This window comes from Hippocampus bargibanti, linkage group LG12 (assembly GCF_051943395.1).
Source record: "Hippocampus bargibanti isolate YZ-2025 linkage group LG12, ASM5194339v1, whole genome shotgun sequence".
NCBI classification, from domain to species: domain Eukaryota; kingdom Metazoa; phylum Chordata; class Actinopteri; order Syngnathiformes; family Syngnathidae; genus Hippocampus; species Hippocampus bargibanti.
Window position 1 is genome coordinate 11,708,927 of NC_142745.1, and position 13,005 is coordinate 11,721,931.

Below are 13,005 nucleotides of genomic sequence, written 5' to 3' on the forward strand. Positions count from 1 at the left end.
ACAATGTTTGTTGTTTTGTCTGCTGAAGCGTCATGATTTTGAAAATGACTGTACATTCCATACTGTGCATTAAAGGGCAACCAACATCACTTTTTGTGTTTCTTGAGTCAGTCAAAAAGCTGTTGTAACGTCACAGCTGCGCGCCGGCATTCTATTCAGCCACTCTCGAACGTCACGTAAGTTATGTAAACGTTGCAGTTTTGGTTTTTCATCCATGTACAGTATTTAATTGTGTTGCATCCAGATATCTTTATTGTTTGCAACAATCGCTGTTTTTCATATGATTGTACATGCTGGCGTTCGTGGCTTCGTGTGAATAGAACTTGACGATTTAGCATTGGTTGGTTGCATTTTTGAAAGGAAATAGTCATTAAAAAGTGTAAAGACGTTTTTATTTTATGCACAACTTTATTTTTCACTTCACTACTGTACAAAAAACATGTTAGATACGCAATCCATGAACCCAGTGATGAAATTACATGCCATAACAAAGATGCCGCATTTACGCACCCCCCCCACAGGATCGGATATATAGATAGTCCCGGTTATATCGATATTTTTTTTCGGATTCCCTTGCGTATCGATATAACGAGACTTTACTGTATATATATATATATACACACACACACACACACACACACACACACACACACACACACACACACACACACACACACACACACACACACACACACACACACACACACACACACACACACAAAATCTCTATCTTGCTGCCCTCAGCAGAGGAAAGAGTCAAAACATTACAACGCAGAGAAGCCTCAGCCAGCGCGAAGAATAAGAAACTTTTTTTTATGGCTGAGGCATTGATCCAGTTATTGAGGTAACTGTATCCCAGGGCAAACACAGCAGAGAGAGAGAGCAAGAGCGAGAGAACGAGTGCGAGAGCGAGAAGAGAGAGAGAGAGAGAGAGAGAGAGAGAGAGAGAGAGAGGGGGGGGGAGGGAGAGAGGATAAAGCCAATAGAAACAAATAATTCAGTTGCATAAGTGGCCAGAGTGCACAATGGAGTTTTGTCATTCCTATGATTGGCTAGACACTAGACACTAGCCAATCATAGTTGGCTAGACACTAGCCAATCATAGTATCCACTAGCTGCGAGTGATAAACGCATACTGGCCAGAGCTAGCACACTGTATCTGTTGCGAGCTGCATAACAAAATATTTTGTTGTATTGATTTAGTACCCACCATTCAACCCACCATGGCTGAAGGAGGAGAAGAAATGGATTTGGTTGCAGATTTACTATTAAACCTATTTTCAAGACGGACTTTTCAAGAATAGATGGATATTATTAAGAAAGGTTGGACAGTTCAGAAGCTAGCAGAAATTGTAAAAAAAATATTGCAAATTTATGAGGTTGTCCTGAACTCACACGTTCATAGTAAAAATTCGAACAGTTTAATGACGGTAAATTTCTTCAAGTCGCAAGTTATTTTCTAGTCAACAGCACCCTCTAGTGGACGTGTAGAAATAGCACACCATACTCGCAGGTGATTGATTGAGACGTAGCATGACTGAAGGGCTAGGAGTGAAATACACGGTGTGCTAATAGGTTCCTTTGACTTTACTAAATTTAGTTAATTTGAGACGTGATTACTTTCAGTTACGAGTGTGTTGACGAATTCTGTACATACGGACGAAAACTAATCCAATCTGACACTGTCAACAGTCAAGATTGCTGATACAGCTGTTTTTGGTTCTCGCTCGACTGTCAGAATGTATTCTACCTAATAAATTATCACACGCGCACGCAATCTCCGAATTCCACTCCGCGTTTTGCGGTTGATTCGAAGCAATGTGCGCAGCATCCACATGCAGTAAAACCACACACGCTGAATTTACAATGTTATAAACCCCACCAAAAAAAAATCAAGTTACATATTGAATGACTTATGACAGAAAATGGCGTCGTGCCTGATTGGATTTATAATGATGGAAACAAGTTTGATGTATTTTTTTAATTAAACGTCGTCCAAGTTATTTTGAAGTTGTGCGTGGATTTCTACGTTTGGAGGAGAAAAGCAGAGAAGCAGCATCGTGGTTGGATGTCTTTTTCTTTTCTTTTTCCTCCAAGAAAAACAAAAAGTGAACTTCCTGTTTCGGGGTGGTCCGCAGACTGTGGAGGCATGGAAGGGGGGGGGTGAGGAGAGGGGGGGGACAGAGAGAGAGAGAGAGAGAGAGAGAGAGAGAGAGAGGGGGGGGGGGGTGCATTACGAGTTTGGAGGGGCTGAACGAGTCAACTTGCGGGACTCCCTTGTTGCTGCCGAACATGGACCTCCGACGCTTTTGCTTCCCCTCGGGAAGTTGAACGAAGACGTTAGCTTAAAATAACGAACGAAAAGAAGGCAAAGTTTGAACAAAGAGGATAGCATCGCGCGCGCGTGGGAAGAAACAATCCGGATTTCTCGCATCCGACAACGCAAAGAGAGCAAAAGTGGAATTTGGGAAGCTCTTGCAAGGATTTTGTGAAGTTTGATGCAGGTTGTGGTAAGTGAAGTGACTTCTTTTTTGTAGCACTTCTTGAAATGATGGAGTGCCTTCAATTGCTGCACTTTTGGGGGAGCTATTGGGGGGGGGGGGGGGGGGGGGTCCATCAGTGCGAATGTTTGTCTGTCTGTGTGTGTCCAACAGCTGTTCCTTGTAACCTGAAATACTTGAGGTGCCAATATCATTCCCAAATGTAACCCCCCCCCTTCCCTCCCACTTTTAACCCCGTCCCCCTCTTTAAAAACAGCACTCCCAACTGCCCGAAAATGTGCACAATTTCTACTTTGAGGTCTAACCTGAATTGAAAAGGGGTTTTTAATCTAATCTGTGGACAGATTAGAACCCCCACACCCCGCGTCCAAGAGCGTCAACACAGCACTCAATAGAAGACTAATTTATTTACCGCAAAAGTGCTAAATACACACGCGCACAAGCCACGCGTGGGTTTAATGGTGCACCCACATGCAATTGAGACAACTCAATTGGTTTGTGATGAAATAGCAAGAAAATGCATTCGAGGTGCACATTTTCAAAGTGGGGGCTGTTTTCGTCGCCCGTCGTAGTAAATTTTGGGAATCAATTGACTCTGGCAAACGGCCACCACAAAAATATCAAAGAGAAAGAATTTTTAATACCTTGACTGTCATACAAATGTGACAACAAATGAATTGCGCTTCATGCAAGTAATATGGCCAAGTGACTGTTTGAACATTTTATCTAACTTTAGTCTCAAAAAATTCCAAAAGATTGGAAGTATCAGACAGTGTCATGCAAATTAATCCTAAAAAAACATTGACTGTCACACAAGCCGGAACAAATGAACTGTTGTTCATATTAAAACATCAAAAACAAGATTTACATCAAAAACATCAAAAATAAGATTTAACTTGAATGACAAGGACACAATACGATGGAGATTGCAACTACAAAGCTTGATTGAGTCCCTAAAAAGCCCATTTTTTTCTAATTCTTCAGAGCCGTTCAACATTAAAGCCAAATTGATTGATCTTCACACACTAGGGTCAAAACAATGATGTGACTCACCTAAATTTCAGTCCAAAGCTTTATATGCCTAAGTGATGTTTGAAATTCAGAATTGCCAAAAAGCCAAAGAGAAATGATTTAAAATGTTGGCCATCAATGTAAAACAAACAACAAAACAACAACAACAACAACAACAACAACAACAGTAAACGACTGTTAGAAGGTAAAAAAAAACAAAACAATGAATCAATTTGTCTAAACTTAAATGACAAATAGATGACGGACATTTTGGAGCTTCCCTTAAGTTATTTTTTTAAAGTCAGATTCCCCAAAAAGCCATTTCATCATTCTTGTGTAACAAGGCACGGTTTATACTAAAATGGCTGCCTTTGCAATCCTCTCATCTTTCTTTCATAACTTTGCTGCTGTGAAATGTAAATTTCTCAACTGCGAGACGAATGAAGGTAAATCCAATCCAATAAACAAAGTACTCAATCTTAACTTGTCCAACAAAGACATAGTACACCTGATGGAGGTTTGAAATACAACATTGTATTTAAACAACTACAAAAAAACTAACAATTAATGTGACATAACACAAAAGACATTATTCAGTTTAAAACACTTTCTGCACCGTCTTTGTTGTATAAAGCAGTTGTAGAAGAAAGAGGAGAGGATAAAAGTGTCCTTTTGAATCAAGGACGTCATGCTTAAATGTGCACATCTGCTATAAGGTAAATGATGAAAGCAAACACAAAGCTGTAGCATTCATTGACGAAAAGAGATTGTCTCACTTCCGCTTCAATTCCAAGCCGCGACAGTTTCGCATACAATCTTTCCGCTGAACAAAGCCAGGCTGTGAAAATGCTGCCCAATACAGGCGCAAAAAAAGCCCAATCGCCACAGAGCTCTCCAGCGATAACAGCCAAATGGCACCGACATTCAATCAAAAACAGTGCTGGCATATTTGTGTTGCCGAAAAGGCGCAACCGCTCAGCAGAGTCTCCTCCTTGATAAGTGTTGTGGCCAACAATGGTGAAAAACAATCCGGACCCTTCCACATGACGCACAACAACTCAAAGTGACAAAAGATAACACAAAAACAAAAAAAGCAAGAGCACTTGCTGAGGGCTGCCTACTTGGGCGCCATCTTGGATTTCTTTTTCAGTGCAACTTTAGACTGCAAAAAGCCAAAGCAAAAAAATCCTAACAGCCCTAAAAGTAGAAAAACAAAGTGAACCGCCATCACGATAAAATGTAACAACAATAAACTCACCCATAACTTTGAAGACGCTGAGTTAAAGAATGCGACTCATTTCACATTCTATTCTTTTGCTGCGTTTGTCAATTCAGCTGGATTGTACAAGACAGCGAGGACAGAGCCGTCCATTTCCGGTTCTAGTTAACTCTTTTTTTCTGACGAAAGAAGAGAGGTTTCTTACGCTGCATTCAATGTTGATGTAGTCCTAAAACTCAATATTCTGTGGGTCCTGGAATTCGAGTTACAATGACAAAAACCCTGGCACTGGCATGAACACATTTTCGTCTGGCATTCAGAGTTAATGACTATTATTGTGGTTTACATACGACAATTTGAAATTTTGGTTCGGACTTTAGCAAGCATCATGACACATAACATATTTGATTTGTTTTCAAGGACCGAATAAAATCATGTGGCGGGCCAGATTTGGCCCCTGGGCCATGACTTTGGCATCTGTTCTTTCCATTATGTGATGTATGGACACCCAGCGACAATTACAGCCTGGACTGTAATTGTTACAACCATGTCGCATGCTATGTGTTTTTACTAATTCACAAAAATATGCTGGCATTCATTCATTCATTCATTCATTCATTCATTCATTCATTCATTCAACAAACAGCCATCCGCGCTCAGGTTGCCTGAATATTTCGACAAAGTCTGCTATTTTATCCACTGCTAGTGATTTTTGCATAAATATGGTCATGTAATATTGTAAAAGATAATATTTGTGTACCGCTGGTCTGTACTTAATAGCGAAAACAGACGTGGATTTGTTGATCGTGAGCAGTTGGTTAGGATGATTGTCATTAGCGGGTTTTAATTGTCGATCAACTCAAAACTCAAAAAGATAAATGATGTTGGTTGAATTGAGATTCACATACAACACAAGCATGACAAGAACACGTGACTGATATCATCTTCATTTGGATGTTATGAATATTCATATCTGGATTTTGATATGATAAAGATGCCTTTCATCTGTTGAAATGAAATGAGCAACACGTGCTTGCACTCCAGATATTGAAGGTATTTATATGCAAAAAAATACAATCCGTGTATGAATTGTAGCAATGTGATTGACTGTCGGCTGGCTGTGGAATATGATGACTACATAGGCTGCAAAAATCGTTAGCAGCATCGTTTTAATTGAAGACATAGGCAACAATTATGGAACGATTTGAAGTTTACATTAAATATAATAATAGTAATAATACATTTCATTTACAAGCACCTTTCAAAACTCTCAAGGTCACTTTACAGTCATAGGATAAGTTTTTCTGTAGGGTAAGCAGCACCCGGAATAACTCCAATATATAGAAATCTAGCTAGCTAACTAACTAACTATCTATTAGATAGCTAGCCAGCTAGCTAGTTTTCTATTAGATAGCGCGCTATCAGATAGCTAGCTCGCTAGCTTTCTATTAGATAGCGAGCTAGCTATTAGATAGCACGATAGCTGGCTAGCTATCTAATAGATTCCTCAACTCAAATAGATACAAATCTATCTATTTGAGTTATTTCTCAACTCAAATAGATACAAACCTTGCTAGCTGGCTAGCTATCTAATAGATAGATTTCTCACTAGTTGAGTTATTCCGGGTTGAGTGAACGCTGGCGCGTGTGGCCTTGAGAGTTTTGAAAGGTGCTTATAAATGAAATGTATTATTATTTTTATTATTAATTATCTAGCTAGCTAGCTATTAGATAGCTATTAGATCGCTAGCTAACTAGCGAGCTAGAAAGCTAACTTTTGTCTTCCCGCTTCAACTTTGAGGAGACAAGTTTAGGGGACCGTATGGAGGAGGCACTATTCCTTGGGCCAAATGTGAAAAGATCCGGGAAGCGGGTGGCGGGGGTCTTCTTCTTGACCTTCCTACCCCCTTAACACCCCTCCCGGCTCTTTATCAAGTGCTTGAAGGCCAAAAGGCTCCTTAATAGGAACTTGTTTCAAACAAATAGAGTATACACAGAAAAGAGCCGTCTTCCTATTAGGACAGAGGAGCCTCCACTCTGCTTTTATCAAATGCCAAGATGAGTTGCTTATCAGTGCTACACACGCAGCACTGATTGAGGGTTCGCGTGTGCGTGGAAGGTAGAGCAAGTTATCACACAGGGTGTGTTTTTTTGTCCAGATTCCATTCTGGGCCAAAGCATGTGTCACGTGACACCTTGCAATCGTTCACCCCATACCGACATGATTCTTCTTCCAACCTTCCAGAGAGCGAGAGAGAGAGAGAGAGAATGAGAGAGAGTGAGACCACCCTCACTGGGATCACAGCCCCTCAATCAGGCCCTTTCACACCCCGTGAACCTGAAACAATTAGGCTTTAATAGCAGCTGTCTGTCCCTTCAAAGAAGTATGCCCGTAGAAGCGGGGAGGCGACGAGGACGATGCTCAGCAAAATCGCCTTTATTCCCGCCGTGCGGCTTTCTTAACTGTGACAGAAAAGCAATTTTTTGTCACAGGTGGTTTTTAACTCATTCACTGCCAGACATGTGCAAAAATGTGTCCACTTCAGTGCCAGGGTTTTTGTCATTGTCACTTGAATTCCGGGACCCACAGAATATTGAGTTTTAGGACTACATAAATATTCAATGCAGCGTAAGAAACCTTAGAATCTCTTCTTTCATCAGAAAAAAAAAGAGTTAATTCCTAAATTATATGGGACTGGATTTATATGAGCTTGAAATGAGGGCAGCTAGTCCTAAATACAATGAAATACAGACATATTGGTTTATATAGGGCTTTAATAACAGCTGAAGCGCTAACATGGAAAAAAGGGAAAGGCTGCCCCTTTCTGGAAGGGAAAAAAACATGGCCAGTGGTCTGGTCAGCGCTTTATCGTCAACCAAGCAAGAAAAACCAAAACCCAAACAAATTCGGGACTGGTGCTCCACGTCATGCTTTTCATTTTCAAGTCTTGAAAATAATTGAGTGCATCAATGGACTCCTAAATGCTATTACTTGAACTGAATCTTAATTATAAAAAAATAGCCCAGTCTAATTCTCAGCAGGGATTATGTCAGGATGCATTTTTTTTACCACACTAAGATGCTAGCATAGAAAAGAAAACAGAAGAAGGCCATGGAACCTTGCCGACCAACAAGCGTGTTATCTGAGAGGAGATATCATCATTGACTTGGCAGCTTTCCTCAACATGCCGTGCCCTTTTAACGTCGACGCGGTGTACGGTATCACGTTAGCACGCCATGGCGCAAACATTGGGAATGTGCCTCACAAACAAAGATGTATCCTGTCACAAAAGACAGTATTATAAGATTTATTGTTCTTTGCAGAAGATGAAGAACATATGAGACTAAGTACTGTTATATAATAATAATAATAATAATACATTTAATTTCTAAGCGCCTTTCAAAACATCTCAAAGACACTGTCTGTCTACAAGTGTTGCTGCAACATTTGCGTTCCGTTCTGAGTGAGTTATAGCACCACAATTTATGCAATATTGGTAACTTTTTGCTCTTGTGTGGATTTTTTTGTAGTTTTTGTACTGCACAAAATACTGTACTTTTTTCGCATTGAAACTGGAAATGTCGCAATAATTAAAACAAAAGAAAAAAAATCTATATAGCTTGCAGAAAAAAAGTTGAAGAAAAAAAGTGTCCTTGAGAGGCGCTTAGAAAATAAATGTATTATTATTATTATTATTATTATTATTATTGGATTGGATTTGCCTTTATTAGTCTCGCAGTGGAGAAATTTACATTTCACAGCAGCAAAGTTATTTATTATTATTATTATTATTATTATTATTATTATTATTATTATTATTGACGATCAGCCTCTGAACCTGTGGGAAGACTGCAAATTATGAGTATTATCAGGAGAAGCTCTCTGACATTCTGTAGTGAACACAGTCAGCCGACATTCAAAGAAGGATGCCATCATTTTGGCCAGAAGGCTTCTTTTTGTTTATTTATATAAATCTGGACACAATGAGGAGAATAGACTGTCGGGAATGAGCATGAAACTTTGACCTTCCTCCCAGCCAACGTGGATAAATGTGCTTCAATGAGACCATCCACATCAATCAGTGAAATTTTCAGTCTACCCGGTAGCGATCTTGTTCAGGGTGCAGTTAAAACAGCCATGATTTAAAGATCGGAGTTGCTAGCTCGATAGCTAGCTAGCCTGCTGGATAGCTAATAGATCGCAAATAGCAAATAGATAGCAAATAGATATGTAGCTCGGTGGCTAGCTAGCCAGCTGGATAGCTAATAGAGAGCTACTAGATCGCAAATAGATAGCAAATAGATATTGGTAGCTAGCGAGCTAGGTAGGTAGCTGGATAGCTAGATACATGAAAAGAAGTGAAGGGAGGAAAAAAGAAAAATAAAGTCAAGAGAAAAGACAAAAAAACTAAATGGGACGAAAGAGAGTTGAGCCAAAGAGCAAAAAAAGAAAAAAAAGGCACATTTGAACAGCGTGACAAAATGGCCGCTGCGGGAAAAAAGAAAGTGCAGAGCATCTTCATCTTTAATAAGTTCACAGAAGTGCTTGTTCTGTAGCCACAAGGGGACATAAGCCAGTGTCTTCTTGTGCCGGTCCCAAGCCCAGATAAATACAGAGGGTTGTGTCAGGAAGGGCATCCGACGTAAAGGTTTGGCCAAAACAAACATGCCAATCAAACCTCTCAACATGGAGGACACTGATTCGCTGTGACGACCCCTGAAGGGAAAAGCCCAAAGGGAAAGAAGATTATTTTTATTTTTAGTTTTCTTCTTCTTCTTCTTCTTCTTCTTATTATTATTATAATAACTGAATTTCAATTACTTCTTTAATAATGTATCAAAATTATTTTTTTTAACAGGATGTTTTTTTGTAAAATAATTATATATTTTTTTACATATTTTTCCCAGTCATTTTCACCCATACATAATTTTGACTCTATAAATATTTTATGTTAATTTATTTATTTTTTATTCCTCTAATCATCACATGTGATGCGTAGTTGGCGCCATGTCAAGTAGAACCGATGTCATTACAGGAAATCTTGGCACGTGTGACTTACAACCGCCGTCACCGATACACCCACACATCAGCTCGCCACAGGTCAAGCGAGCGTCCTCAGATTTACAACCGCGGCGCATTCAGACTGACGCCCATTCTGCAGACTTTTAGCAGCCTCCAAGGCTCCACGTGGAATGTCACGGACGAGCCTGGAGGATTCCACGCAAAACCCGACACCTTGACATGATGTGCCATCAGTGATTTAAGACGCTCTTTAGGGATTGATGGTAACGTGTTAAATTTCGCTTTTGACAGTAACTGTAACTGTAAGTGCGGCAGCCACACGCGCCAGCGTTCACTCAACCCGGAAGTCACTCAAATAGATAGAAAGCTGGCTTGCTAGCTAATAGATAGCTAGATAGATAGCTAGCCAGCTAGATATCAAATTTGCCGAATGTGGAAATATAGAATATTTGCATCTTAGAATACAGCATGACGAGTTAGCTACCCACATGACACACCAGACAGACACCAGGATGAGATATGATAACATTTGTACATATATTGAGATACATATTTTATATACGTTGACAATAATTGTGTAAAAATGTAGTTTATAAGACTTAAGTAAGAAATTGTATGGGACATTCTGAATCAGAACCAGAAAGCCTTTAATAGTCCCACAATGGGGACATTTGCACATATGTATAAATTTAGCACATAACTATATAATGTCGCTAATTCACATTATTTACATGGTGGTTGGTGTTTAAAATTAGAGCATTAATTTAACTTGTTTTTTTAATAAGCTTTTTAGAGAACCCCTGAAAATATGTGTGTGTTTGTTGGAAATTCTATCAAACAACAGTTGAAATAATGTTTTATTGTAAGATTGATGGCGACAACAATGTGATCGCTATGAACATGAAGTCGATTATTTTTGGGGAAAAAAAATGGGATTTTGTGTCATTTCTAGGTTTTAGATCAGATTAGATGAGCCTTCATTTGTCTCAGTGGAGAAATTTACTTTTCACAGCCGCAAAGTGATGAAAGTATGAGGAAAGGAAAGTAAGAGGAAAGGAAAGTAAAAGGCAGCCACTCTCTCGGCGCCATCTTGAAGTAAAAAAAACAACAAAATAACGAATAATATGACATAACACAAAAGACAGTCTTGAATCTTTAGTACTTTCTGCACCCGCTTTGTTGTATGAAGCAGTTCTAGATGAAAGAGGAGAAGATCGAAGCTTCCTTTTCACCAGTGGATCAGGGACATCATGGTGGAATATCCATGTCTGCTACAAGCTACGCTTTGAAATTAAACACGAAGCTGTAGCATCTATTGACATCTCACATCTCCTGTCCCACGTAAATCCGCTTCAATTCCAAGCAGCGACCGTTCCACATAACGCTCTGCACTGGGGCTCCTCAAGCCATGCATCCATCCAGCTTGTACTCCTTTTTAAGGGACTAACCCAAATGAGTCACAATCAGGATCAGGTATCTTAGACATATTGGTGACTACAGGCTTTTTTGCTGACACCATCAACGTTTTTGAGGATCGTAAGGATTCGCTGTGAAAGGCTATCTTCTTTGTCGGAAATATCTTTTTTTAAGTAAAAAAAAAATACTATGATTGGCAAAAGATGACACGAAACTTTCCATTTGCATTAAGCGCGGTATGTTTTGGAAAGGGAAGAAGCATTTGACAGTGAGAGTGCAATGCATGTTGTTTTAAATGTGCAGCCGCTCCAGTGTACGCCCATGGGCTGCTGCCACTGCTTCTTCTTGGGTGGGCTGTCGGGAGGGAGGAGAGGAGGGAGGGCAGCTTGACGCCCGAGCCAAAAAGCAAGGGGAAAGTTGCCGACTGCTGGCTTGGCTTCTCGAAGAGCTCGACTACCCCCACCACCACGTCCGCCCCCCCCTTGATGGAACACATTTCCAAGTCAAGCGTTCCTGGCCCCGGCCAGCCTTGCCTGACTGCCATACACTTGGATTTACTTTCTGACGCTTGTTGACTAAACATGATTTTCCGGTGTTGTTTTACTCGACTATCTTTCTCTTTCTCCCACCTTGTTGTATCTTTCACAGTTTGAGTTTGACTCCTTGGATTGGTACTAAAAATAAATAGAGAACAGATAAGAACTGCCAGGATCAGATAAAATATCACCCCCTCTCTCTTTAAAAAAATAAAAATAACATTGTTGGGGGGCTCAATTTGATGAAAAATAAAAGTCACAGGATTTAGGAGCATGTGTTGAAGGCATCCTTTCAGAAGTGGACGGGATACAAATTGCTATCTATTTGCAATCTGGCTAGTTAACCTTCTATCTATCTGAGTTATTCTGGCTTGAGTTGGCGACGAGTCCGTACGTGCACCCAAAAGCTGGCGCGTGTGGCTGCCGCTGCTCACCCACAGCAAAAAACGTATCCAGTGACTCTAAAGTGACCTTGAGAGTTTCGAAAGGCGCTTATAAATTAAATGTATTATTATTACAGTAAAGTCTCGTTATATCGATATTCTCGGGAGTCTGAAAAAATATCGATATAACCGGACTATCGATATATCCGATCCTGCGGCATGTAAATTTTCTCCTTGCGTTCATAGAAATAGTATCGTAATAAGCAGTACTATCGATATAACCGATATCGATATAACGAGACTTTACTGTATTATTATTATTATTATTATTATTATTATTAGCTAGAGAAAAACTGATCCTGTGAATTTAAAGTGACCTTGACAGTTTTGAAACGCGCTTATAAGTGGATGTATTATTATTATTATTATTATTATTATTATTATTATTAGCTATCTCGCTCTCTAGCTAGCTGTTAGCTAGCTAGCTTTCTGTCTATTTGAATTATTCTGGGTTGAGTGAACGCTGGCGCGTATGGTTGCCGCTGTTCACCCACAGAAAAACTGATCCCGTGACTGCAAAGTGATCATGAGAGTTTTGAAAGGCACTTATAGATTAAATGTATTATTATTGTAAAAGCACAGAAAACAGCATCAACAGTCAGAGATAGACTAAACTTAATATCAAGAACATTGGACTGCGAATGTGCATTATTGTTAACCTTGGTTGTTAATGCTCAAATTAAACAAAAATAACGAAATACATTCTGGATTTTCTCGTAAATACTGTATATAAAAAGAAACAAATATTACATCAAAATAAATACATGAATAGCATATAATGCCATTGAGGATATACGTGGATTCGAATAGTCAATCAGTCAGCAGCTAGCTAGAGCGAGGCTAATGTTAATGTACA

The 13,005-nt window shown here is 39.6% G+C and overlaps 1 protein-coding gene across 2 annotated transcripts in view; it reads left to right on the forward strand.

Moving 5' to 3' along the window:
• The first annotated feature begins 2,258 nt into the window (after nucleotides 1-2,258).
• Nucleotides 2,259-13,005, forward strand: part of gli1 (GLI family zinc finger 1) — a 59,831-nt gene continuing 49,084 nt past the window's right edge. For both annotated transcript variants that reach the window (XM_089010821.1, XM_089010822.1), the window contains exon 1: nucleotides 2,259-2,510. The gene's annotated coding sequence lies outside the window, so the exon portion shown is untranslated. The remainder of the gene's footprint in view (nucleotides 2,511-13,005) is intronic.